Genomic DNA, 27,851 nt, shown 5'->3' on the forward strand with positions numbered 1-27,851 from the left:
TTGTCTTTTGTGATTAAAATAATCATGACTAAGTAGCTCAATGGCATGGTTTATGAAAAACTTGATTTTTACTTTTAGGGAACAACAAATCTCCTTTGATTAATCCTAAATACCTTTAGTCAGAGGGAATTTGGTGTGTGTAGGATTTATTCTGTTTGCTGAATGTTAAGTGATTGAGAAGACTCAGTTCTAATAGACTGGGTTCCAGGCTGAGGTGCTGACTCAAATCCCCTGGAAGATACCACATCTCTCCAAAGATCACAGAGGTGATCACAGCACCAAGGTTACCACTCAAGTCACTGCCTCTAACAAATGGGGTGCAATTTCTTCTGCTTTCCTCCTGGGGATCAGCAAGTGCAGCTGTGGAAAAATTGTTTCTTCCCCACCCTCTTCCCAGCAGTGTCTGGGTTCCACTGGGAAGTGTGGTGACTACTGTGTATTTTGACTCCAGAGCATTTGGGGACTATTTTCCTTATATGGGAGAAATTCCAGTGATGAGAAGACACTGTGAAAGGGTGAGGATTGGCTGAAGATTGGCTCCTGTGTTTGGTTTTCCAAGGTGCCACCTCCTCCCCACTTGCTTTCAGCAGATTCTGCCCAGCGGTGCTTGAACAATCCCTGAACAACCCTGGGCAGAGTATGTAAAATCAGAACTCCAGGTACTATTATGTGTCAATAAAAAGGAAATAATTTTTAAAAATCAGCTCTCTATCAATGGATCTGAAATAGATTTTGCTTTCTTAAGCCTTACAATCAGGGACCCCGGGACACCCAGACAAGTTTCCATATATCTCACCCCTTTAGTTGGGCCTTCCACCAGGACCCACCTCCAGTGGACATTTCTTCTCCCTGAGTCTTAAATGCTATTAGATGGGAGGTAGCTTCAAAGTTGGCAGAAGGACCTGGACCCTGACACTATCTGCTTTTTGTCATCCCATATTTACTATAACCCTGGGACTCCTACCCCACCCTAAGGGTGGTCCAAGGAGGTCTGCACTGTCCTGCTAGAGCTCTCCTTGGCTGGCTGTCCCGCTCCTGGCTCCCCTTTCACTGACCACTGTTGACCAGCTGTAACAGCTACAAATCCTCAAATCCTCTTCTCTCAGGAGGGTGTGTTTAATTGGATTAATTTCCACTGATCTTTTTTTCCCCACAATTATTTCAGTGGAGAAATTTCAGCACGTTAGGTATTATAACACTGGCATCCTTGAGACTGAAATACGAAATAACTCAGGCCCAAACACTTCCTTGTGGGAAGCCAACATGCAAATTCTCCCACTGTGTTCTGCCGACAGCACACCATTCTCAACGATTCCATCTATTTCCAGGGGGCAAATAATGGATATGTTCCAGCACCCACTCAATTCCTCTGTTTTCTTCTGGCTAAAATAATAATAGATCTAAAATATGACTTTCCTCCTAAAACTAGCCCTTGGTTAGACACTATCAGCTACCACTTGATACAAAGAAATTTCACACGGAAATAAAATGATTACATGGTTAGAACCAGGCATGGTTTCATTCTCTGAATTGCTGCACATTTGGTGCCTACTGTATATACTACTGTGTGCAGGAGGGGACAAAAACACATGAGGATGCTCCTTTCTCAAGGAGTTTATCTTTAAGGTCAACTTTATATTTTTATAGTCTTACAGTATTTCTAATGCCTCCCTCTCCGAAAATAGTATCAAAGGGGTTTAACTGATAACAATTATTGCTACCTGTCACGTGCTGCCACAGTCACAGGAGAGCGATCAACCTGGCTGTGGCATTCTGTGGTGTGTTTGTGCCTGATGAAGGAGCACAGCATGTGTTTACTAATTTCTAAACACATGGCCCTTAATTCGCATGTGGAGGCAAAAGGGATTCTTTCTGGCTGAATATACCCTCTTCAAAGCACTAATTTAGAGCAATGGCATTTCCCTCCCAAATAGCATTCTATCGTAAAACATCTTAGAAAAATATTAATTTTCTAACAAGGAGAAATATTTAAAGGGCCCCAAAGAAGATTTTTATGAAATAAAGTCACTTTAACTATAGGAGAGAACAGAAGGTATCTACTATTTGATATTTACTCATGGCCTCCCTTAATTTTCCATTTACCCCAAGTTCAATCCATTTTCCTTCTGCCTCTTTAAAACCCTTAGAGAAGCCTGGGTATCTGGAGAGCTCATTTATGTTGTTTTATTCACTTTCTTTGGTGTAGTAACAGTTAACAAGGCATAAAACATTTGTCAAAGTCTGCCATAATTATTACACTCAAATGCATCCTCTTCCCTCATAGGGAGTAGAGGTTTAGTATGACAAATGGAAATTTCTCCACCAGAACACCAGAAGTTGTCATTCTCAGCCATGAGCTAGGTAACTGCTTTTCCAAGGAACTGGCTTTTCTCCTGTAAGGATGAAGCTGGTGTTCTAGGAAAAGAACAAAGGAGACAGAAGGGAGCACAGGGAACAGACCATTGGCCTGATTTATACACTTGGGCTCTATACTTGGCCAATGTTTCTTAACAACTGAGGCCAACATTTTGGGTACTCAGTTTTCTTTTATTTCCTTTTTTGGGGGTATGGGGGTGCTTAACCACTGAGCTACTTCCCCATCCTGTTTTTATTTTTTCTTTGGAGACAGGGTCTCCCTAAGTTATTCAGGGCCTGGCTAAGTTGTTGAGGCTGGCTTTGAACTTGAAATCCTCCTGCCTTAGCCTCCAGAGCTGCTGGGATAACAAGTGTGTGCCACTGTGCCTGGCAGGTATGGAGTTTTCTGACAAGATAAAGGGAAAGCAAGCTTCACAGTAGAAAGAAATGCCCCTGAAGTTAGACTCAAGCAAGCAGCCACGAAGAAATAGGCTCTCTGGCCCTTGCTTATGGTGGGTGGTGGCATGACAGCTGGGTACCGCACCAGAGCACTGTCTTTGTCCATCTCTCCCACTTTACTGAGAGAGAACCCAATCATACCATTTTAAGGTTTCTTCCAAATCTATAAATAACTGAGTGACTGTGGTTAATATTGAAGGCCAGTTCAAACCTTTATTACACTTAAAATAACAAGAACAAAATATTCTTCAACTGACATCTGATAAAGCAAACTAGCCCATGGGGATCAGTTCGAAGTGTTTCATCAGCAAAGATCTCTCTTTGTTATCAGAACCACCAGATCAGGGCCGCAAAGGAGCTCCCTGCGACTGTTTTAATTAGGTATTTCACTTACAAATGAATTAATTAATTAGAGATAAGCACCTGCAGCACTTTACTCATGTGGTCTATTCAAAGCTTTAAATAGATAAAAACTGCTGGCAACACATTATGATCAGATCCTGTTACGTGGGACTCAACACCCAAGACAGTTTACCAAACCTCTTACCCAAACAGCTAGCATTTATTCTAATCCCCTCCCATGCTGGGTACCATCAGCTCAGCGAATTACTCAAGAATATTCAAAAGTAAAGGATGAAGGTGCCATAGTTACTATGGCCAGTGTTTCTCCATTAGTAATTTTTCAGACAAATTTACTGGCCTACGATGGCAGTCCTCTTTCATTCTGCCTTGCTCTTGCTCGGACTTGTCCAGTTTATGTTGTCTAATGACCCCTATCCAATGGCACAGTCATGCCTGGCAGTCTCTAGCTGGAATAAAAGTGGAGACAGACATAACATGCAACATTCCTAAAAATTTTTAGGAACATTCCTAAAAATCATCAAATGGACACAACTTAAGTACCTTCTGCAAAAAGCATGGGGAAAAAAAAAAGTCAAGTAAGTAAACAAAAAACCTTGAACTTTACCCTGGATACAGTGAAAGCCTATGTGTAGTACAGCAGCATAATATCTAGTGTAAGGATTGCCCACATGATGCTCCTCTGTGTGGTACCTGTAGGCTCATACTGGACTCATTGACATCTTAGAAGAAAGAACTCAGGCTGGCCACCCTGCAGGGAATAACTCTTTCTAGAATGTCAGATTGGGTCAATCTTACAGTCCTGTTTTGGGAATTCCACCCCTGGACTCCTCTTCTGATTTGTCTGAAGAAGCCCAGCAGTAATGAAAACAGACCGGACTCTACACACAAGAGGGGTTCTGCCCTGGAGGTGGATCATGTACCCCAGGAAAGACCCCTGGGCAGTCTTCACTAAGCAGGGCAGCTGTAGAAACAGCCGGAAGAGAGAGTCTCTGCCCCCCAACTGGAATCTGTGAGGGTGGAATATTATCAGGACACACTCGGTATTAGGCTGACTCCCCAGAATAAAGGGATTGCTAGGGCTGGGGTGCGAACGTCAGGAGATGGGGGGTGGAGGGTGTGAAGGGCTCACTCACTGTACAAAGGTGTCATCTTCTTCCATTATACTGGATGGAGTGACTCGACACCACAACCTCTACTTCAGTTACCTGGCTTGGTTTTGGTTTATGTTGTTTGCTGGAGGTGGGAGATTACTCAGGAAAAGCTAAAACAAAGACTTAATTTAAAATACTAGAATTCTCTCTCTCTGCTGGTCTTTGAATCCATAATTTTATACTTATGCTTTTAAAGGGTTATAACTGCTATAATGTTCAGAGATGAAGTCCTACCCAATTTCAAATGATGAGGAGAGACAGAGGGGCAGAGAAAGCAGAAGGGACCATTGTTAAATCCAGGTGGTTGGCATATGAGTGTTCATTGTTTTATTCTTTCAACTTCTGAATGTTTACCTTCCACATTTCTCCCACTATTTCTTTCTCCTCTTGCAAAAAAAAAAAAAACTAACATTTTTATGTGGTTGAGAGGTGTGTGGCAAAGCAGTTAGAAACTTGGATCCTGAGCCCAGTTGTTCAAGTTTGAGTCTCAGTTCTGTCATTAATTAGTTATGTGATTTGGGGAAAGTTCCTTTGCCTCAGTGTCTCCATTCTTCATCTGGAAAGAGGGTGATAATAATAGCATATACTTTCTGGGACCTTCTGGAGATTAAGTAAGTTAGTATGTGCCAAGCACTGATCTAAGGTGCTTTATTTTTTTTCATTTACTAAGTAACTACTTCATACAAAAGTCATTTCATGCTTCAACTCCTTTGAGCCTAATAAAAACCTCCGTGAGGAAAGGCTATCCATATACCCATTTTAAAAATGAGAAAGGAAGCTCAGATAAGTTAATTAATTCCAGAGAGTTCCCAAACAGTTAAGGCAGTGAGTTGCTAAGGCAATCTCTTGGGCATTCAATCTGTGGCTTCCAGAGTCTGGACACAAGAAAACCAAGTTAGTGCTCAGGGACTATTTTGTTCTCATAGGCTGGAATAAGCACTTCCTTCTCTTCACTATAATAGATTTCATCTATTCATTTTCCCACTTCAAACACACATGCATATACATATACAAGCATGTAGATTTTAAAAAGCAAATCCCATTAAAGTATGGCACCAAATTATGTTATACTTTTTGTTTTACATTCTTGCAAATGCTGAAGCTGACCAGCTGGGTTGAGTGGCCCAGACAGGGCCTGTCTACATCCCTTCTCTACCCTCAAGGGCACCTCGAGGGGAATTCTGAGGTTAGCAGCACAGCTCTCCTTGTTAAATAATGGCTCAAAACTGACCTTGACTAGCACTGATGCATTTCAAAGGTTCAAAAGCTAAAGGCAAAAAGGGAGGGAAAGTAGGTTGTTCGGGAAGCTCAGCCAGCGAATTCCATGTAGACAGGTGACCCATATTATGTCAATTAACTGTTGCTTTAGAGACACATTGCCAGTGCTTTTTACAACACGGAACATTTTAGGGTAATGTAGAGATGGATTACGGCTTGCTGAATGCACCAGGGCCTTTCCTCTGTAATTCAATTAATAGAAGCAGGCATGGGCTTCTATTGGAATCATCCCAAGTGGCTGAAAGGCAAAGTGGGGCACAGACTTTGAAGTCCATGAAGCTAGAGAGGCCTGGCAAAGCTGCTCAGCCCCTGGAGTGTGCACCATGTACAATAATGAGTCCCAGCACAACAGTGTTTTGCTCACGAAGTCCAGGTGGGCAATGAGTCCAGGGCGTGTGTAACCAATAGAGCTCTTGAGGCCTTCTCCTTGCTTGAGATCTCTCCCCTCAAGAACAATGGCAAATACTACTCCACTCCCATATCTGCCTGTTTAAACATTTCCATACCCTGAATTTCTTTTTTCAACCAATTTCTCTCAGCAAAATGTGTAGGTCCCAAATGCTATGGCTCCTGGCTCCACTCCCAGTCCCATCTCTCGCTATGACTCCCTTTGGTCACATAGGTGTTTTTCACTTTCTTAAAAAGCCCAACTTCTTCCCACTTCAGGGCCCTACATATACACTATCTATTACTTTACCTTCTGCCTGGAGTGATTCTCCCAGCAGATCTCTCACTCATCCTTTACAGCTCTACTTTCCTGGCCCCTGAAATATTCGCTTATTCCCTTGACATAATTTTAGTTTCTAAATACATATTTGTGACTACAAGATTTTTGTCTGTCTCCCTCATTGGACAGGAAGCTCCATAATTGGCTCACAATTACATACCTAGGGCTTCATAAAGCTTCCTTAAAGCCCACAGTGGGTACTCAATCTTTATCCATTGTTGAATGAATCCACAAACAAATGAATTCTCTTTTTCAGAGTCCTGATCTCTTCAACTATCATGAAATATTAACCTTGCTTATACATTAGTGGCCAACATCAATGAATTTTTTCTCTCAGACAACTTGTGTTCAGCCAAAGTAGTAGTGAGATTTTCAGGAAGGAACCGTGACAGGCGGTGGAGAAGAACCGAGGAAAGCTGGCTTTCTACAATCCACTCATTTTCACTTCTAGCCATCACTGTCTTCACCAACATGCAGACAGATGCCTAAAGACGTCAGAGTTTATCTCATTAGCAGAGGAGCCAGGAAAACATCCCCAGTGTTCAGGCTCCAGGCGGAGAAACCACACTTGTGCTCTGGAGCTGCGTGCAGCATGCTGGAGGGGGTGCCCCGCCTAGGAAGCACCCTCACAGAATCCTTTCCACTCTCCTGGTGGTTGCTCTGATCTTACTGCAGCACCTCCCACCTTTGGTCCTAAATTTCTCTGCCAAGTACAACATCGTGCCTTCTTAAAGTCTTAAAGTATCAAGGCAAAGTGATACAGACTCTAGAAAGGTGGATGTTATTGGCACTTCGGTCACCATAGGAAAGAGTGCAATTTAGTACAGTAATTTTAGCAGATAACTCAGCTCTATCTAGTAGATTTTGAATGCATAAACGCATTCACTCAGTAATTCATCTTTTGCAATTTTATCCCAAAGAATTCTCACAAGACAGGTAAAAACACGATTCTTATCAAAAAGCTGGTGGGAAAAACTCAACTGTCTAACTGTAGGGACTGGTTAGATGATTCTGGCAGTCATTGTATTTGGTATAGTCATTCAATGTAATATTAATTAGCTGGTGAGAAGAATGAATTTACATAATGGTATTAAAAGATGTCCACAATACACTGTCCAGTGTAAAAAAAGCAAGATTCAGAATACTGTATAGTTTTTAAGTAAATATATTCTATTATATATAAATACATATTAAGATGGGCACAGAGGCACCTGTAATCCCTGTGGCTTGGGAGGCTAAGGCAGGAGGACTGTGAGTTCAAAGCCAGCCTCAGCAAAAGCAAGGTGCTGAGCAACTCAGTGAGACCCTGTCTCTAAATAAAATACAAAATAGGGCTGGGGATGTGGCTCAGTGGTCAAGTGCCCCTGAGTTCAATCCATGGTACCAAAAAAATAATAAATAAATACATGTTAATATAGGTGGTTATAAAGGGTTTACCTGAACCTTTCAATTTCTTTTTTAAAAAATTTTTGTTGTTGTAGATGGACACAATAACTTTATATTATTTATTTATTTTATTACGTGGTGCTGAGGATGGAACCCAGGGCCTCACATGTGCTAGGCAAGCGCTGTACCACTGAGCCACAACCCTAGCTCCAACCTTTCAATTTCTATATTATACTCTAGTATTTACAGACTTTATAAAATGTATTTTATTTAAATGCTTCGAATTCACACTCAAACATTATACCTTTATACCTTTTTTTTTTTTTTTAGGTGCTGGGGATCGAACCCAGGGCTTTATGCTTATAAGGCAAGCACTCTACTGACTGAGCTATCTCCCCAGCCCCACGTTATACCTTTTGAAACAAAGGTATAAAATTGGTTTAAAATGTTCTAAATCACCATTATTAAATTGATCAAAAGTCTGTCTTTAGACAAAGTACTAGACTTAGAAAGAATGTAGCGCTTCATGAAAATGACTAGAAAAGCTAGTCATTTGAGCCTGTGGAAGGCAGCCTCCCAGATGACCTGCAATAATCCCTGTCTGCTGATATTCACATCTTATGTGACCGACAGAATGTGGCAGAACTGAATGAAATGTTACTTATAAAATTTGGTTATAAGAAAACCATGATTTCCATCTTGGGCTCTCTCTCTTGGATCACTTGCTCTGGGGAAAGCCAAGTCCTGAGCAGACTATGGAGAGGGCCCTGCCGTGAGGAACTGAGGCCTCCTGCCAATAACCACATGAATCAGCTTGGAACCAGATCCTTCAGACCCAAGTCAAGCCTTAGCTGACAGCCACGCCAGCCAGCACCTCAAATGCAGCTTTCCAAGAGCCCCTGAGTCAGAGACACCTAGCTAAATTCCCCAATCTGCATAAACTGGAAACAATAATTTTTTTTTTTTTTTAAAGACAAGTTTGGGCTAATTTGCCATGTAGCCTATTGATAATTAGGACCCAATTAGCTCTAAGTTTTAGTGCCTGTGTGCTCATTTCCCTATCCAACATATCGTCTTTGCACAATAAACAGTCTCATATTGGTTCCCTATTTGCACCAACACCAAATTGGTTAAGACCAGCAACCAAAGTCAGTGTCCATTATTTTGTTCTCTCCTCAGGAGGAGAGCAGCAATGATGGGGGTTGGGGGTGGGGCTGAATCCAAGAATGGTCGCTGGGGTCACAGGAACCAGGAACTGATTTGGTTATCAAACGTTCAAATTAAAGTCCTGTACTTTTTGAAAGATGTCTGCCTTTTCTCTCTGACCCATCTAACTGTTACATTATTGAGTCAAATACTGGGTCAAATTAAATGCCACAGGAGAACATGCTAACAAAGAGAATAAAGGACAGAACACTGGGAAAAAAACCTATTTTTTTCTTTGCTATTATTTTTTTCCTAAGTGGGATCTCTGAGGAAAGAAGAAATGGACTCCATTTATATGTAGGTTTAATTTTCCTTAACACATGTAGAGAGGAAAATGAAGTCTCATTGTTGTAGAAATCCTTTCAGTTACAATTGCTGGTATGTTTCCACTCAAAACCCTTATTTTCGATGGGTTGGAATCCAGTCATCAGCTTCATCTCAAATAGCTCTAGGATGGCTTTTCTTTTCTAAAATGGTTTTCACATGTATTGTGCATTTTTGTATAACTGAAAAAAAAAATGTGTGCATGAATCAGCACCTCAAAAATCATTGTGAGGTCAGGGGACCATGTCCAGCATGTCTAGACCATCGATCTGCTGCCAGCCTGGTCCAAGGAGACTTGGCAGCAGTCACTGGCCTAAATAAAGTACAGGAGCTGCCACACTTGTGCCTCCAAGCACAATTAATAATAAAATCATGGAGTTTCTGCAAAGGAGTCTCCAACAGGCTGCGTGTAATATATATTCTACACATATACATGTATGTTCTTCTATTTTCCTGAATATAGATTAATGGTAGTGTGATAGATCAAATGCAAATTTGTTTTAAATCACTTTTCAACTAATAGCTTTCTCAAACAATGGACATTAAAAATTCATCTCCTGTCAGTTAATAAACTGAGATTTGCAAAATTTTACTGAAGAAGGAAGATTTTTTCAATTCAAAATGTTGGGAACCATTGTTCTAGAGTTGCTACAGTAAGACAAAAAACGTCTCACTCTCCACTAGATGTAAAGGCACTCTTATTTAGCTCAGCCACTCCCTAGACAGGCAGAGTAAGTACAATGACTAAACCAAATCATGCTTTATGCATAAATTACATTTGTACAGTATGCATTTTAAACACAAATGAATAGACTCGTACCTCATTAAGTATGCTACAGAAAAGGTATCAGTGTGTCTTAATTCCTACTAGGTACAAAATTTAATATGAAACAGTAAAACAAATCAGGAAGGAAGAAGAAAGAAGGAACAGAGCAGGGCCCCTGAAAGTCATGTGGTAGGAAGAGCAGGGAGTGGAAACTCTTACCTCATGTGAAAAGCCCAGATTCCAGTACCTTCCATGAAATAAAGTGATAGCAACAGACTGCTCTGAGTTTACTAGCTGAGAACAGTGAAGGATAATGCTATTGTCTCATGTCTAGGTCATATTCAATGGCACTGTTAAAGAATACCCTCTCTGTCACCACAGGTGACCTAATTCTATAGTATATTTGGTTCCATTCTTTTTAAACTTGTCTACCACTTAAACTGAAAAAGAAAAGGTAACTGAAATGGATCCAACTTCTCTAAATTTACTTTTATTGTTTTACTTTTTCTATTTTAATTTTTCAATTGATACATGAAAAACAAAGATTGTACATAATAATGAGATACCATATGCTTATATTTTCACTTATCTAAAAGTATGCTCAGAAAAATTGAGTTGATCCAATCAGAAGAGGCATTTAGGATAAAAATGTTATTCAGTTTTAACCAAGATAACAACCATTTTTATTTTAAAGCTACCTATCACCTATAGTTTCCACTGATATGGTAAATATTCCAAAAGGACAAAACCTCTCAAAGATTGAAAAACCAAAGCTGTCTCACAGTGAAAATGTAAAATAGTTAAACCACATTCTACAAAGAAAACACTTTCAAATGAAATATTATTGAATCTTAAATGTCTGACTGGGAAGCAAAACTAGAGTTACCTAAAAATTGGGACCCCAGCAAAATTACTTGGGACCAACTACTTCCAGTCCCTGTGTGACAGGGGGTAATTCTGGAGCAGGAAGACAGTGAGCCAACCATGCTGAAGGTGCAGAGAGAACCACTTGCTCTACCTCCCACAATCCCACACTCACAGAATAAGACATTTACAGTGAAAAATATTAAACAAAATACCCTCAGAAAAATACCTTTAAATGCAATGTTTTAGATGTCCAGCATTGTTAAAATGCATCCTATCTGAACCTTGTTGTTCTGTGTCTCCAGCTAGCTGGACAATCTGGGAGATACAGAAACTGCTTAAAGATGTCTTGTATAGTCTTTTGAGGAATGATTTTTTTTTTTTAAAGAAAGGAAGCTGATAGCTGGGCATGGTGTCACAGGCCTGTAATTCCAGCCACTGGGGAGGCTGAGGCAGGAGGATCACAAGTTCAAAGTCAGCCTCAGCAACTTAGTGAGGTCCTGTCTCAAATAAAAAAATTTTAAAAAGGGCTGGGGATATTGCCCCTGGGTTAAATCCCTGGTACCAAGAAAAAAAAAAAAAAAAAAGAGAAGCAGCTGATCAAAAACTTGCCAAGATTCAAGTATCACAGTGGAAATTGTATTTGAATCTCACATTGGGTGGGATTGAATTGGGAGGCAGAAATCTTAGGGTTTTGATTTTGTGCATATTTTGGTCACATGGTTGAGACCAAAGGCTTAAAGTTTGGCATTTTACTTAAAATTGTTTTTTATCACTGCCTGGAGTCCTCTGTCCTTCTCCTAAGCCTAGTTTGAAAGGGAGGTGTATATGGAGCTGTTACAGCAGCAGGAGAAGCCCAGGCACCAATAGGGGTGTGCCAGGGCCGTTAATCACTGCAATGACATTTCCCTATGGTGCCCCAAGTAACAAATGAATACCTCCCTGTAAAGAGCTCTCTGTACAAGATGGTAAGGAATGGTCATCATTTTTTCTCCCTTCCTCTCTGCCCCTTCCTCCAAACTTTTGAGGCAGAGGTTAAAATTCATTTCCCAGGCTCCCTTGCAACAAATGTATTGGTCTGTGGTTCAGGCTTGGCCCAACTGAGAACTGGAAACTAGTCTGAAACCCTGAGCCCTCAAACTTTTCCTCCCCTACAATTGTTCTGGTTGGGTCCTTTAGTCACAGCAGTGAAAAAGTTGACTAAAACAGTTTCACAGCTATATTCTCAACATGTGAAAATATACATTTTGTAGGCCTCAATTAATGTTTGTTGCAGATGCAGTTCTCAGCCTCATGAAACAAGACAGGAAAGCTAACCTGGGAAGGATCTACCCTTAAATGAAGGGCAACTTGTGAAGTTAAGAGGGATATATTTAAGGTTAAATTTTAAAAGCTATTTAGAAAAGGGATAGCTTTAGTATTTAGATACCTAATTAAGCAAGGGTAAACATTTGATATAAACAAATTAAAGATTTTAGTTTCTCTTACCAAATGTTGTCAACCTAAGACCATGAAGAGATACTGAAACATTCCAACTATGTATTTCAAAATTTGTTCACAAAAGCAGAAAAGCAGAATACAAGGTGGAAAACATAGAGTTCAAATTAAATGAATGGTTCTAACTGAATCCTCATTCTACCAATGTCCTTGTTGATAAACATAATTAAAGAAGCAAGAATTGAGATGTGTTGTCTTTTGACCAACTGAACTACTAGCTTTGAAATATAAGTTCCAGTATCATACTTAACACAATCAGTCCTTACCCTATAGAGGTACTTATGAAATAAAGATTGGTTGATGGAACAAATACTGAGATTTGTATTATCAACTTCCTAGATAAAGTAAGCATTTGTGGATAAATAAATCTAATGCTTTCTTTAAAAAAAAAATCAGGGAGGGTGGATGTGGTGTGATAGATGCTTGTTTGGCTTTCAAAGACATCTGTGGCAGCAATTCCAGCAATAGTTTTTGAGTACCCGGTGTCGGGTGTTGTCTGTGTGAGCTGACGTCTTCTGTGACCAGCACTGTGGGGGTAATTTGAGAGTTCTTTCTGACTATCCATCCTTCATGTTTGAAGATTCTCCACTTCTCCCAGAGAAGTGAGCAGTGCATAGTTTTTTGATCAATTCTGTCTGTGGTAAAGTTCACCAAAGCTGGTTACTTTGCTTATAATTAATGTCCACAGTGGATAGACCTGGGAAGCAACACGGTTTTCTGAGGTTTGAGTCTTTGTTATTTCCAGCTAAGCTCTATGGTTAGGATTTGGGTCACAGCTACCATGTTACCATCTGGTTTATTCAAAAAAACCAAAGAATTAGAAGTAGTTATCATTTTCTGACCTTGTGGGCACACAAGGAAAAAAAAAAAAATATATATATATATATATCTATAAAAGTGCCTGCCATCTTCTATGGGTTTCTTGTGCAGTTCTATTGCTGTTTGAATAATAGTATTCTTGTTGATCTTAGAAAAAAAAGGGAATTAGATATCTGAAAAACTTCACAAAAGAAAGTCATGACATGAAATACACTTTGAACTGGAACTGTTTATGCTCGCTGGCATGGGAGAGTTTAAAAACAATACAATAATCTAAAAACAAATATCCTTTTTTTGCTCAAGACTTTGAGTATTACCAATAAATATCTGACCCAGATGTGAAAGTCTAAGTTCTCAACTACAGGTAAATCTCATTAATAGAGGCAATTCTCATTTAATAGAGATAATTTTCATAACTGAAGGTAGATATGGTCTGTAATGTAGTTGGAAAGACTGATAATTGCATCCAGGAGAAATATGGAGTTAGGGTCCTGGGAGTCTCTGTAACAACATTTTGATAACTGATCAATACTTGTTTTATGTGCATTTTCTGTTTAAAGATACCTTGTTTAATATATATTATTGATTCATTTACATTGAACTTGGGGCCAACAGCTCTGTAACTCATGCTCAAGCAAAGCTTATCTAATACACGTTTACTTTGTAAGGCACATCACTGCCTTCTGGCACTTAGGAACGCTAGACAGTACTTCAGAACTGTGATTGAGGACCATTGTCAAGAGTAGACTTAGCACCACCACCAACAAAAATCATAAAAAAGCAAAAAACATGGCAATAAACAGACCACAAAAGAATACTTGTTTGCAGTATGACAGCCAAGACAAACAGATAGAGAGTGTCACCTTGGTTCAACCTCAGAAGGGAATATGGATATTGGAAAACTTAAAATTTTTTTTGCCATTCTGCATATGTCTGCAAATGACCACAAAAATGCATGAATGTTGATTTGGGGGTTGCATATACATTTTAGCTAAAAGGGAAATTTATAAATGTGGAATCTTTAAATATTGAGGGCTTGTTGTACTTTGTTGACAGAAATCTTGCTGGATGTTATGAACTACTTTTAAACATTGCTATTACATACTGACACTTTGGGTTTATGCATCATAATCTGTGAGAAGCAATGTAATTTTCAGAGAAGAAACAATCTTCAGTTTAGGGAAAAATCTGGGAATGAATTCTAACGTGCTAATAACTGTAGTGACTTTCTATGTTAGCAATCTGTAAAGGAGGTGAATTTTTATTTAAAATGTATTGTTCATTCATTAGCAATGCAACTCAATAAGAATTAGAAACCAATGATCTTTATATCTAGATACTCTCCAATGCCATTCATTTTCATTCAATAGCTAGATGTCGTGCTGTTTTTAACATGGTTGCAAGCAATATGCATATTTATTACCATATCTTCTACATTTTTTATATAATTTCCACATGTATTATTTCAAATAAGTGCATGTTCTGATGAAATGTTCTACCAGATAGCTTTTGTTATTAAAAAATAGTTAAAAAAATAGTTCTACTATAAACAATTTTCTTTACTGCTATTTCCTGAGGCTAAATCCATAAAATGGGTTGAAGAAAGTGAATGTCCTTGATTGCAAGGTACACGTTAAGTAGGTCCTTTCAGAAAGGAATGACAAGCTTTACTGTTCCCTATTGGTTCTCTAGCATTGAATATTATTTTTTTTTAATTTTACTAAATTAACAGGTGTGAAATTATCTCTCATTATTGTCTTAGTTTACATTTACTTAATTACTGGTAAGGTTGAAGAGTTTTTCATGTCTTGATTCAGTCATTCATTTAGTTAATTAACATTTATCAAGCCCCTGCCAGGTAGACATGGAAGCCAGGCCTGGGTCAGCCACAGTCCCTTGCCCTCAGGAACCTCCCCGCCACCTGTGATTACTTTTATACAAACTGCCTATTAAAATTCAACCATCTGCTTATTGCTTATTGGAGGACTGTGCCATCTTTTCAGCTTTGAATAAGCATGTTATGTAAATTTAGACACTAAGTCCTTATCTATCACATTGCCATTATCATTTTTTCTTAATTCTGATGGCTTGGTTAAATAATTTTAATTTTTATATAGCCATAAATAAGAGTCATGCTGGAAATCAAAATATTTACCAATTGGCAAGATAAAATGTCAAGATGTACTATAACAAATAAAATATATTCAACATCCCTTTTATGTGCTGAATAAACTATATCCTAAAATATATATAAGTGATATAGCATGGAGCAAATGATTTGTAGGCATTTTCAAATAATTTGTTGATTTTTACAAATTGCTGTTGTGGTCTTAGCTGGTATAGCTGTTATCGCTCTGTGATGTCCCTTTTCAGACCATAAAAGAACAACATCAATGACTTCAGCGTTATATTGACATTAAAACTCCCATATCTTTGCTGCAACTGGACACACCCCAGGCTCTTCACATCAGTATATGAACCTGGACACCGGGGACTCCTAGCAGGCCAAAGCCACCTTGATTCCTCCTCTGCCCCTCATTCCCACCACCCTCAAACACTGCCCCAGTGCCACCTGCTCCACTGCCTGATTTGCTGCCCCTGGCAACTCTCTGCACACACCTCCACTGTCACCTCCTAGACCACTCAGTGGCTGCCTGGGGCCCCAGCCTTGGTGCTGGCACTCCTCCCAGGTTCACTAACACTCTCATGGCCACTGATGGTTGATGTCAATAGATACCTTATAATCTCAGTGAAGAAATTATAATTTTTCTTTAACAATAAGTACCAAGACATTTCAGGATGTTAACACCCAGTGCAACTCTCCTGGTACATACCAGCCTGGCTACCCCAAAATAAATGTTTTATATAAAATGATAATCCAGAAACAATGCCTGCAGATTTATCATCTGCTTGGTCCTAAGTATTCTCAAATATTTTAGACGGTTCACATGGCAGGATGTGGGAACACATTGGTATTGCACTCCACATTTGAACTTTGCATACACTGAATATCTAACCTAAATAAACAAAACTCAAAGTCAGTTGATGACAGCATTTCAATGCCAGTGGGTAGAGTTACCTTTGCTTCTATTAAATCATGAATACTGAACCACTCTTTGTTTTTTATTAGAGCATTATACTTATACATAGTATTTGGGTTCATTTTGACAAAATCATACATCAAGGAATTCGATTTCAATCCCCATTCCTTCTATTCTCCCTTCTCTACTAAACTACATATACACAAAGCTGAAATTCCCTTTGTATACGAATATAACTTGATTTTGTTAAATTCATTCCATATTTCTCCGCTTCCTGTTCCCTCCTCCTTCACTCCTATTCTCCTTCTACTCCACTGATCTTCCCTATATCTTTATGCTATCCCATACTGTCCCCAACCACTTTCTTTTCCTTATTTTGCTCTAGCTTCCACGTCTGAGAGAAAACACCCAACACTTGATTTTTTGAGTCTGGCTTATTTCACTTGGCATTCTCCAGTTCCATCCATTTTTCAGCAAATGCCATTATTTCATTCTTCTTTATGATTGAGTAAAACTCCATTGACTATACTACTCTTTCTGGCAATTTTATAACCAATAGATGCAAAATCTCTAAGTCCAAGTTACTGCCGCTGGGAAGAAGTTAGAAAGGTGATAGTTTCTCTCCGCTCTGCCTCCCTAACCCATCACTACCCTCCTTCAGAGAACATGGGAACAAGAAAATAGGATTGCTCTCTGGAAGTAAAACAACTAAGTTTATTATGAATAAATTTCCAAAGCTCAAAAATAAGGCAGAAATATCCCTGAGTGTCTTTTCTTTTTCTTTTTCTTTTTTTTGTTGCGGAGGGTACCAGGAATTGAATTTGGGGGTTTAACCACTGAGCAACATTCCCAGTCCTTTTTATTTTTTGTCTTAAGATAAAGGCTCACCACGTTGGTTAGGACCTTGCTAATTTGCTGAAGGTGGCTTTGAACTTGTGATCCTCCTGCCTCAGCCTCCCAAGGCACTGGGATTACAGACATGAGGCACTGCACCCAGCCCTATGTGGCTTTTCAATGTCATGCTAAAGATCAGGTTCATCTAGAGACCATGTTAAGTTAAGGTATAGACTCTGTAAAGCTGGAAGTTCACTCAGAGGATTAACAATTTACACATTATTTTTCTTTGAATGGAGATGTAAATTATTTGAATGAAAACATAACCCAAATTTATAGCTTTATTGTCCTGTAGGACATTAACCCATTTTGTGTGTAATCTGGCAATCTTTTTCAGCATTCATTCATTGACCATATACTTCAATCTCTTTCCATTCTTAAAAATCAGGGGTTTCCCTTGACATTTCCTCTGATAAGTTAGTTAAATCTTTGACATGTGCTTGTGGTCATACTTGTATGAGATTCATACAAGTAATAATCTTCACTTTTTCAAAATTGATTTTGACAACCATCAGCTAATGAGATGCAGTGAAGATTTGCAAAGACATCATCAAAGAGACAGGATTACTTCCAGATAGGGCAATAACTTGACTGAATTAATTTTCTCATGGGTCAGTGAGCAAGGGGAAACTGGTGGTTCAGCAATGGAAACTTCAAAAGCAAATGTCCAGTCATCTAAGAACTGACCAGAGGGTTGTGGAATCCACTTAGTGGGTGTATACAGGTACTGTGTGTAGGTATCCCCCCTAGATGTCTCACACTCCATAAAGCTAGCTCCTTTTTTCCCTCTCCACATTCACTAAGTAACCTCCAGGTATAAGTGGGTTTCCCCAGTAGGGAAGTGATTCACTGCCAAGAGAGCATGAGTAACCCATCCAGTTGGTGGTTTCATTTTTCATGGTAAATGAATAAATTGGCAGTGGCATGTGGTTTTACATTCCAGTTCTTTGTGGGACCTGACAGCATGTGTCTGTGTTGTACTTAAACCAGCTCTGGTTCTACTAGATCAAGTTTCTGGGTCTGCAGGCTGTGGCCTATTCCAGGACTCTGCAAGAGAAATAGCAGCAAAAAAATCCATGGTTGCAATACAGTTTTGTTCATTGTTAGTTTTTACTTTCCAATGCCTTGTGGACCAATATTGTTGTAAATCCAATTAAAATATAAGACTATAAAAATGAAATTTAAAAATGTATAGAAAATGTAAGTCTAATTTTTTTTTATTATTAGATTCAACAGAACCCAAATTACCCTATAAAACAGAAGTTTCTTTTAAAAATATAAAAGCTTCTAAGTGCTTGCTTATTCTCAATTTCTATACTTAGGTCTGGGAACTACACTCACTTCATCTGGGAACTTGTTGGAAAGGTAAATTCTTGAGCCCCATTCCAGACCTGCTGAGGCAAAATCTTGGGCTTGGGGCCCAGTTGTCTGTTTGAACAAGACCTCCGAGTGATTCTGATGCATGTTAAATTTTGAGAATCACTCATGAAGAATGACTATAAAACAAGAGTCACAGTTTCAAATGCCAAAGGTGCTAAGCAGGTACAGAAACACAAATTTGACAAGATGAAGATTGTATGGAATGGTAATTTTCCTGGAAAACTGCAATTGCAGTCTGGAAGTATGAATAGAAATATTCAAGTGCATCCCCCACACCTTCTACACACACACACACACACACACACACATGCACGCACATCTCTCTTTGATCTTATAAAATCCATTGGCTAGTGTAGAACTCAGTCTATTATTTTTTCTAAATATAGACTTAAAAGAGTCTTGATAAACCAATGAATTGCTTTTTCCTGTCCATTAAGTTTGTATTAATATATATTAAATTTTAATTTGTGTGAAGATTTATCCTCAACTTTTTATTTGTATTTTCTATTGGTGCATTATAATTATATGTAATAGTAGAATTCATTATGCCATATTTGTACCTGCACATAATTTGATCAGTCTCATTCCCCAGTACCTTTCTTTTCCCTCCTCTCCTCCCTCCTGATCTGTTTGTGCTACTCTGCTGATCTTCCTTCTATTATTATTGTTGTTATTTTACTTAGTGCATAATTATATACATAACTGGAATTCATTGTGGTATATTCACACATGTTGATAGCATACTTTGTTGGATTTCATTCCCTTGTACATCCCATGCCCTTCTGTCTACCTTCCTTCTTGATCCCCTTTCTCTGCTTTTGGTCTTCCTTCTATTTTCATTAGATCCCTTTTTAAAATTCCATTTTCTTCTCTCTCCAGCTTCTACATAAAAGACTTATGAGTCTGGCTTATTTCACTTAGCATGATGTTCTCCAGTTCAGCACATTAACATGTAAATGACATAGTTTTATTCTTTATAGCTGAATAAAACTTACTTACACATACATATCACATTTTATTTATCCAGTCATCTGTTGACGGGCACCTAAACTGGTTCCATGACTTGGCTATTGTGAATTGTGCTGCTATAAACATTATTATGCATGTATCATTATAGTGTACTGATTTCTTTTCCATAGAACAAAAATCTGGTCATATGGTGGTTCCATTCCTAGTCTTTTGAGGAATCTCCATAATGCTTTCCAAACCAGTCATAGTAATTGCAGTTCCAACAACAATGTATAATTTTATCTTTCCCCCCACAGTAATTATTGTTATTTGTATTCTTGATTATTGTCATTTTAATAGGAGTAAGATGAAATCTCAGTATAGTTTTGATTTGCATTATCTTGATTGCTAAGGATATTGAACAGTTTTTCATGTATTTTTTGGCCATTTTTATTCTTCTTTTGGGAAATGACTGTTTAGATCATTTGCTCACTTTCGGAGCTACAGTAACAAAACCAGCATGGTATTGACATCAAAATAGATATGAAGACCAATGGAATAGAATAGAAGACAGAGATAGATCTACATAGATGGAGTCATCTGATCCTTGATTAAGGCACCAAAAATCTATGTTTGAGAAAAGATAGTCTTTTTAACAAATGGTGCTGGGAAAAGTGGATATCCATATCTGCAAGAATTAAACTACATCCTTATCTCATACCATGCATAAAAATTAATTTGAGGTGGATCAAAGACCTAAGATTTAGATCAGAAATACTGCAACTGTTAGAAGAAAACACAGGGTCAACAGCCCCAACATACTGGCACAGGCACCAACTTCCTTAATTAGACTCCAAAAGCTCAAGCAATAACCAGGAATCAATAAGTAGGATGACATACAATTAAAACTTCTGTGCAGGAAAGAGAGTGTGAAAAGAAAATCTAAATAATGGGAGAAAATCTTAGCCAGCTATTCTTCCAACAGGGATTAATATCCAGAATAATTTTAAAAACCTCAAAAACTCAATGTGCTCAACTCTTTGCTTTGTCACAATACTGTTTCCAATTCTAATTCTATGTCATATCATTTTGAATTGTGAGGTATTATATTTTTAACATCTAGTGGAGTGAATTCTCCTTGATTAATTTCTTTTGAGTGTTTGAAAGTTAATTCTTATCAATGAGTTTTGAAATAATTTTGTTTCATTCTTTAAAGTGTCCTATCAGTATTTCAATTGAAACTGTTAAATTGGTTAACATTAGCAAACATGGCGGGAGGTTAGAAAAACACAGGCTTTGAGGATACCAACCCATTCCAACCACTCAGTGAGCCTGTAAGTAGACAAGATGGAAGCCTTGGCCAGGGAAATGGCATCACAATCAAAACCTCCGTCTCAGGCCCACAGGAAGAAATTAACAAAATAACATGTAAATCACCTGAAAGATTGCAGGTGCTCCAAAAAAGTCATTGTTCTTCTTTCTTCTTCACACTCTCAAAATTGTTGATCTTTTCTCTATCTAACTAATGGTTATCTTCATTCAAGGGATGAAATGAAAAAATAAAACAAACTTATTTTTTTTTAAACTGGGAATTGAACTCAGGGGCACTTTACCACTGAGCTATATCCCAGCCCTATTTATTTTGAGAAAGAATTTTACTAAATTGCTTAAAATCTTGCTAAGTTGCTGAGGCTGACCTTAAACTCCTCCGGTTTCAGTTTTCCAAGTTGCTGGGATTGCAGGTGTGTGCCACCAAGTCTGTTGAGAATAAAACAATCTTGAGAGCAATACATTTCTCCCTTGTTACTGTTTGCTCCAACTTAATTACTATTATTATTATTATTATTGTGCAGTGCTGGGGCTCAAACCAGGGCCTCACACATGCTAAGCAACCACTGAGTTATGTTTCCAGCTCAACTTAATTATTTAAAATGTAGTTTTGTAACCATTATTTTTGCACGTGTGTGCTGTGGTCATAGAATTTTATATATAATGGTATAATTTCTGAGTTCTAACTGAAAGTTTCCATGTGTTCAAGTAGAAGATACATTTTTAAAATCTTTTATGTCTGATAGAAAAACACTTTCAAAGGCAACAAAAGGAATAATCAAATTCGACTACATCAAAATTAAAAACTTTTGTGATCTGAGAGTCACAAGCAACAGGAGAAAAGGTAACCCATGCAATGGAAGGAAATATTCGCAAACCCTATATCTAATAAAAAGTAACATCCAGAATATATAAAGAATTCTTATGCTCCGCAACAAAAACAACACAATTCAACAATGAAAAAGTAATTTGAATCAACATTTCTTCAAAAAAGATATGCAATAAAAGTGACCAATAAACACATGAAAAAATGTTCAATATCACTACTCATTAGTGATATGCAAATGCAAATCAAAACAGTAATGAGATATCACCTCATTCTCATTAGAATGGATACTATTAAAAAAAAAGAAAATAACAAGTAATTACACAGCATATGGGAAAACTGGAACCCTTTTTGTGCACTATTGTAGGAATGTAAAATGGTGCAGCTGCTATGGAAATCAATATGGTGGTTCCTCAAAAGATTTAAAATAGATTTATCATGTGATCCAGCAAAAAACTGAAAGCAGTTTTGAAGACATATTTGCACTCTGAGGGTTTCATGCACCATTATTCACAACAGTTGAAGCATGGAAACAACCCAAGTGTCCACTGATGGGTGAACGGATAAACAAAATGTGTTACATACTTAGAATATTATTCAACCTTAAAAAGGAAGGAAATTCTGGCACATTATACAACAGGGATGAACCCTAAAGACATTATGTCATGTAAAACAAGCTAGTCACAAAAGACAAATACCGTGCAATTCGACTTATAGTGCTCAAAATAGTCAAGTTCACAGAAAGTAGAATGTCAAGTTCCCAGAGGTTGGGAGGAAAAAAGAATAGGGGGTTGGTGTTCAATGGGTATAGTTTCAAAGTTTTGCAAAATGAAGAGTTCTGGAAGTAGATGGTGGTCATACAAAGATGTGAGTGTACTTTATGCCACTGAAATGTATACTTAAAAGAGTAAAAAGGTAAATTTTATGTTGTATGTACTTTACCACCATTTAAAAAAAAACTCAAAAATTTTATTTTCCTTTCTCTTCCCTCAATTTGGAACATAAATCACAATTCTGCTTATTGTCATTACTTCAGGTCCAAGGAGGGCCTGGATTGGGGATGACCTGAGCCCCAGGGAAGGGCATGGTTCTATCTGTGGCTTTGGTCAGAGAATGGTTGGAACTTGCAGACGCAAGGCCAGTCAAGAGCTGATGGGCAGAAATGGGCTGGGAGAGGGGAAATAAATGGGTTCCCCAAACAATCCCACTTGCAAACTCTATTTGTCAGAAAGGGGTCAAGATCAGAAGTATGTTGTAGAGACGGGGACATTCAAAGGGAAAGTCACAAACTGGGGCATAGGTCCTAGAGTCTTTTGCAGAGCAGAGTTTTTGGGTTTTAGGTTTCTAAAAAGCTTAACAAGGTCCCATCAGACGTGGAGATTTTCTCACAACTGCCCTTCCTCCCCCTTCACTGCTGCTGAAGGGGACTCCTGAGGTCTGTACTAATCAGTGGTCTGGGTCATCCACCTTTTTATTTCTACCAAATCCTCCTGGTATCGTAGCAAGAACATGGAAGGGGACTGACAGTGGCCAAGTGCTGTAGGTGGCTGTTGAAGGAGGTAGGGGCTGGTGACTTGTTCCCGAGGGCAGCTGGCCGGGAAGCTTGTCCCTGCAAGTGGTAGAGACATCCCTCATCCCAGAGGTTTCAAAGTGACAGAACTTGAGGGCTCAGCAGTGACTCACACATTTGTATTCAGAGTCCATTCTGTCATTTTTAGTTATTTTTAATTCAGACAAAGAAATTTCTCTGTTTTTTTGTGGCTATTTTGTTTGTTCTATTGAGCTTTAGCTGGCGCTGTTATTTTGACAATTTTCTGTCTCTTTAATGAGTGGTCTTTTTAAGCTTTGTTTCACATGATGTGGATCTTCCACTTTTTATTAAAAGGGACAAGCAATGAGAACCATCTTTCTCCTGGTCAGCTCTGTGCTGTTCCCTCCTATGCCTACCCCAGTCAGACCCTGGTGAGTGTTTTCAGTATCCTCTGAGAGGAGGACTTGATAAGGAGGCTGCAATGTGAAGAAAGTCCCATTCTGGACCCAAAGTGTAAGGTCAATGACTAGGATTGGTGGGATATGTGAAAATCGTTCTTCAGTTTTCCCAAATGAATGGCACTCTTGCCTGGATAACTTTTTCCATAAATACAGTTGCAGATGTTATTTCATTTCCTTGGGGAGTTCGTGGTCTTAATAGCGGTTGCAGCTGAAATCAGTATTTGGAATGTCATCTGGTCTTTCATTTCCAGATGTTTAAGGATTCTTCCTCTCTGAAGTTTGAAAATGTTCTATATACGTGTCTTGGCATTTTTTCCTGGATGTTAATTTATACACGTAATCCACGTCTTTATTCAATTCTGGAAGGGCAGTATACCCTAGGTTGCTGGCTATTTCATCTATTGACTAAAGTATTTACTCTTACTATTTTTAAATTAAGACACCGTACTCTATTCTCGAAATGGTTCATCTTGGTCTGGCATTATTTTCACAAGTTTATTTAAGCCATCTCATTTTTTTTTTGTTTGATTCTGCAGTTAATAAACATGTTTCCCTATTTAACTATTTAGTAATTCTTCCTATAAATGCTTTTCTTAACCACTTCTGGAAATTTCCTTAATTTTTTCTACATGGCTTTGGTTTTGTGGCTTTTATCTTTCTTCTCTTTTAGCTATAGTTGAGCATTTTTTGAATTCAGATTAAGATTTTTGGTTTGGGAATTTTAAAGTTTATTGTTCTTTCTTCCCTGTTATCGTATAGCTTTATTCATTGGAATCTGACTTTAAAAAATTAATCATTCTTTGACTTGTTTTGTGGGTGCAGAAGTTATGCTATTTAAGATTTCTTGAGGCATTTTCATTGGCATTTTAATCCATTTCGTGTGGAGAAGGCTACAATGCAACTCAGGCCACTAGCCTCCCAGGGTAGCAGCAATATTTCTACTTATAAAGTCTAATCTTTAGAAATAGGTACATATAAAAAGTGCTGTAGAGATTTTAGACCCATGGTAAAATTTCTCCAAAAGCAAATATCTTCATGTTTTATCTTAATATAAGCCTCCATCCAACAGATAAAATCAGGTTTCAAAAGACATTTACATTTAAATGCAATAATCAGCTACCTCTATTAGGATTTTACTTTTAACAAAATCATGGCTGATCTGGAACTAAAAGCAGAAACATGTCCAGTCACAAGAGGCTCAGAGCACTGCCTTCTTTCATCATAATTTTGACACACAGTATGTAGCAAAGTTGGGATGAGGTCAAGTGAGACAAAGCTCTTCTTCAGTATTTCTTAAGTACAGGTTATCACATCTGTCCCTGGGGATCTGAACTAGGGATTCCTCTGCATTTAGTTTGAGAACGAATTTTAGCATTAAGAGAAGAAAATCTGTTCATTTTTAGATTTATCTTACATCCAACCATTTTACCAAAATAAAACAGATCTAAAAGAAACAAAATTTATACACTGGAAAATACATTTTAAAAGAAAGCTACAGTACCCATATGGAAACTATAAAATATTATTAAGGGATATAAAACAAAGACTTGAAGAGAAAGACTTTTTAGATAAAACAGAATATTTAAAGAGTTGATCCTTTTCAATAATACATGATTTTAATGCAGTGGTGATCAGAACCTTTAGTGGTGGTTTCCTCCTATTTTGGAGATAATAGGATGACTTCAAAGTTTATATGGAAAATAAATGCTAAAAAATACTAAGAAATATTGAAAAGCAAGAGTGAAATGGGACCCTGTTACTTTTCTAGATATTAAAACCTAAGACGAAACTATTACAACATCAAGACATCATATTGACACAGAAATGAAAAATAGAACAAGAAAATATAATATGAAGTACAGAGATTGATCTAAGTATATGTGCAAATAATACATGACTAAGGTGGCATTTTAAGTCAGTAGATAAAACAGGGTTTTTTTTTTTTTTTAAATAAATCGTGTTATCAAACATGGCAATACATTTGAAGTAACAAAGTTGTACTCATACCTCACATCGTAAGCAAAATATGTATATTAGTCAGCTTTTCATTACTATGATGAAGTGCCTGAGATATGCTGCTTTATTAAAAGCATAACAGTTTTAAGAGTCAAGTCCAAAGGGTATGGCACAGGCTCTGGCAAGGTCCCCTCATAGCTACAGCACATCATGGTGGGACCATATGTGTGTACATATGTGTACTTGGTATTTTTCTCTCTTATAAACACCAGGATTCAATCATTCAATCCTAATGATAAGATCTTATATAATCACTTTCCAAAGGTCACACTGCTAAATACCGTAGAGGGATGACAGTCCCACCTTCAATACCATTAAAATAAGACATTGGGGATTAAACTGTCTGAGTTCAGAAAGACAAACCACATTCAAACCATAGTAACATATTCCAGGTAGATTTAATATATTTAAATTAAAAAATATTTTTAAAATATTAGAAAAATAGTAAGGAGGATATTTATATTACCTTGGATAAAGAAGATATTCCTGAGCAAGACAAGAAACCAAAAAGCCATAAAAGCAAAGACAGATATATGTGACTAAACGCTAAAACAACAACAACAAATATGGCAAGAAATACTACAATCAAAAAGAAAGAAAATGCTGGACTGAGAAATAAATACCCATATCATATAGAGCAAAGTATTATCACTAATAAACTAAGGACTCTGCACACTGAGGAGTCAAACAACTTTACAGAACATAGGCAAAGGATATGAAATGAAAGTTCACAGAAGAGGAAATGCAAAAGACAATAAAAACATGAAAATATGCTCAACTTCACTGGAATTCAAGGAAATGCAAAATAAAACAGAACACCATTCTTCACTCAATAGAGTGGTAATACACAGAGGACTGGGATATAGAAAATGGTCTCCTACTTGCAAATGGGAGTCTGCACTGTGACAACATTTTTGGAACTTTGGCTCAACAATACCTCTTTGGGGATTCAATTAGAATGAAACCCTGGCATACAGGAACAGGTTATTTAAAGGGACACACACCACAACCAAGGGATACAATGTTAATGTCTCTACCTAGAGGGGAGGGGATTGAACACTGTGCAATTATTAACATGAATGAGTTAGATTTACACCTACAAGCTAGATGATAAGGTATGACATCTGTCTTATAATGTCATGTCTATTAGCATGATAATGATTTTTTTTCTTTCTCTTTCTTTTCTTTCTTTCTTTCTTTCTTTTTTTTTTTTTTCCGACACTGGAGATTGAACCCAGGGCTGCTCTGCCACTGAGCTACATTCCCAACCCTTTTTATGTATTTATTTATTTTTGAGACAAAGTGTCCCTAAGTTGCCCAGTCTGGCCTTGAACTTGTGATCCTCCTGCCTTAGCCTCCAGAGTTGCTGGGATTACTAGAACACACCACAGCTGATGATGCTAATATTTTTTTTAAATCCTCAGAAAATAAGATAGGCAGGTATGTGACTAAATGATGCAAAATTGTTGATATTCGACTGCTTTTGATCTAAAAAAAATGGTAATCTCTTAGATGTTTACCTAACATATAATAGCTATGTACTTATAAACAGGAATAAAAATGTGGAATAATTTCCCTTAACATTAGCATTGGTTACTTGGGGAAGGAAAGAGAAAGAGAGAGAAGGGGAGATAATTCTTCTCCATACATCTTTGTGCTGTCTTCTTTGTACAAACAAGAATATGTTACTTTCATAAACAAACAAAATCTAATAAACAGTTTGGAGAAAAAAATTTTAAAAATTCTAAGGCTGGGTTGTGGTTGAAAACATACATCTAGGTGTGTAATGTACAGCAATGGTCCATTTTACTTTATCAAATATAATAAACAAAAACCAATTCATTTCTCTCTCTTTCACAATAGTTTAAAATGTACCTTAAGAAATATATTTTTTTAAGGATCTGGAATATACCTGCATCAAGGCTAATAAAAATTAAAATTCAGAGAACATTAAGTGTTGACAGCAGAACAATAAAACTCTTTTGCACTGCGAAGGGAGAGAGTATTTGCGTGACCACTTGAAAATAATTTGTTGTTATCCTAAAATTTTAAGCTGAACATTTGCATAGTCTATGACCTAGCAAATGATCTCCAAACTGCGTGTCCTAGAAAAATTCCTGTGTGTGGATCAGGACATCCACGCAGAACGCAGGGAGCAGTGCTCTTCACCAGAGCAAAAAGCTAGAAGCAACCTAAATGGCCCCAGGGGTGGAATGGATAACGTGTGTCA

General features: G+C 37.8%; 1 protein-coding gene and 1 long non-coding RNA gene across 3 annotated transcripts in view; one reads left to right on the forward strand and one right to left on the reverse strand.

Moving 5' to 3' along the window:
- GNG2 (G protein subunit gamma 2) overlaps positions 1-27,851 on the reverse strand; it is a 107,278-nt gene that overhangs the window by 47,524 nt on the left and 31,903 nt on the right. The gene's annotated exons all lie outside the window — the stretch shown is intronic.
- LOC306650051 lies at positions 16,407-25,545 on the forward strand. The gene is made up of 2 exons (XR_013760795.1): positions 16,407-18,751; positions 19,390-25,545. It is a non-coding gene; the product is annotated as an uncharacterized lncRNA (long non-coding RNA).

The sequence above is a fragment of the Sciurus vulgaris genome (genome assembly GCF_902686455.1).
Source record: "Sciurus vulgaris genome assembly, chromosome: 2".
Lineage (NCBI taxonomy): Eukaryota > Metazoa > Chordata > Mammalia > Rodentia > Sciuridae > Sciurus > Sciurus vulgaris.